Here is a 1566-nt window from a genome sequence, read left to right as displayed (position 1 = left end):
ACCATGTAGTGTGCATCTTGGGAATAACATTAGAGTACATTTAAGAAAAAGGCATTTTATGCTACCATCTGGCTGACATTTTTGGAATAACATCCAGATGTATATTCTCAGAAAAAGTTATTCTATGCTGTCATTCTGGGCATCACTTGAGTAACACATGCATGTATGTTATCATGAAAAGTTATCATTTTTTGCCATCCAGTGTGTATCCTGGGAATAACTGATGAGTGTATGTCATCATGAGAAGTTATTTTTTTGCTGGCCAGTCCTGGGATTCGAGAGCGACCACCTAGATCTTTGGCAGTGCCACAGACCGTTAAGACCCATGGAGCCTTAGCGCTTCTGGCGCCTCCTGGCCCCCTCCTCACCCGTGGAACCCCTGCGACTCGCCCCCCCCCCAGTAGGTGCGATGCAGGCGCGGGCATTTCCGGCACCCGGGAGGCCAGGCGCAAGCTCTTGAGGAGGCAGGCGACAACCTCTACCATCTAAGGCCATACCACCCTGAACACGCCTGATCTCGTCTGATCTCGGAAGCTAAGCAGGTTCGGGCCTGGTTAGTAATTGGATGGGAGACCGCCTGGGAATACCGGGTGCTGTAGGCTTTTGCCACCCTTCCTTTTGCCGCCCTCCAGCCAGGGTGCCCTTGAACGCCCCCGGGCCCTGCTCGCTCGCTGGCTCACTGGCTCAGGGGTCCCAGGCAGGCGCCTGAGCCCAAGGGCTGCACGCATGTCTGTGCGCCCCGCACCACTGTCTACCTCCACCTGGGCTCCTGCAGCCAGCCCAGGGCTGTTTTCTCTCTCCACTCTGGGCACTTCCCTTCCTGGGCTCTGCGGGGTCGAGCCCGAGGGCTCTGAGTGGAGGGCGAGGTCGCAGGTGGAAGAGTAGCCTGGTGGTGTCGCCGGTGGCTCCACGTGGTTTTTGGCAGGTCGGGCTCGGCCACGGCTGAGAGCTCAGGGGAGGGGTGGATCTGGGTTACGGCTTGGCCAGGACGTGCCTGGGCTGCACCTACCTAGGTGCTCAGGTGGCCTAGAGGATGGCGGGCCAAGCTTGCGCCGTGGTCCTGCCGAGCGGCCAAGACTGATGAGGCTTGCTGTCCGGGGCCTGGGTAGCCCCGGGATGCGAGAGCGCCGACCCACATATTCGGCAAGGCTGGGAACCGACCAAGGCCTGGGATGAAAGGGCAAGGCAGGCGCGCTCTTCACCGGCCCTGTGTGCAGCGTTGGACCGGGGAGGTGACGCCGCCCGAGCGGGTCGCAGGGGCAAGCGCTCGTTCACACAGACTGTGGCCATGGCTGCTGCTCCGGTCCCCGTTGCAACTCAGGCCTGTCTAGCGGAGGCCGGCTGCCAGTCAAGGCGGGGGAACCGGGACAGAGGCCAGGACCAGGAATGATGAGAGACAGAGGAGAAAGGAGGAGAAGGGACAGGGGAAGAGGACTGGGGGAGGGGTGAGGGGGCTTGGCCCGGAGTGAGAAGAGATATGTAAAGGACAGGAGTTATCTCAAAGTGAGCTAAGTACCAAGGGTCTGGACTCTTATTTTAATGGTGAGCAGAACCCTTAGGGCAGGG

General features: G+C 59.5%; 1 pseudogene; it reads left to right on the top strand.

Annotated features, from left to right (window-relative positions):
• Positions 1-483: 483 nt before the first annotated feature.
• Positions 484-602, top strand: LOC120596543 (uncharacterized; annotated as a pseudogene).
• Positions 603-1566: the final 964 nt, after the last annotated feature.

The sequence above is a fragment of the Pteropus medius genome, unplaced genomic scaffold (assembly GCF_902729225.1).
Source record: "Pteropus medius unplaced genomic scaffold, Ma_sr-lr_union100, whole genome shotgun sequence".
NCBI classification, from domain to species: Eukaryota; Metazoa; Chordata; class Mammalia; order Chiroptera; family Pteropodidae; genus Pteropus; species Pteropus medius.
The sequence above is the reverse complement of the archived record's forward strand: the minus strand, read 5'-3'. Positions and strand labels throughout refer to the sequence as shown.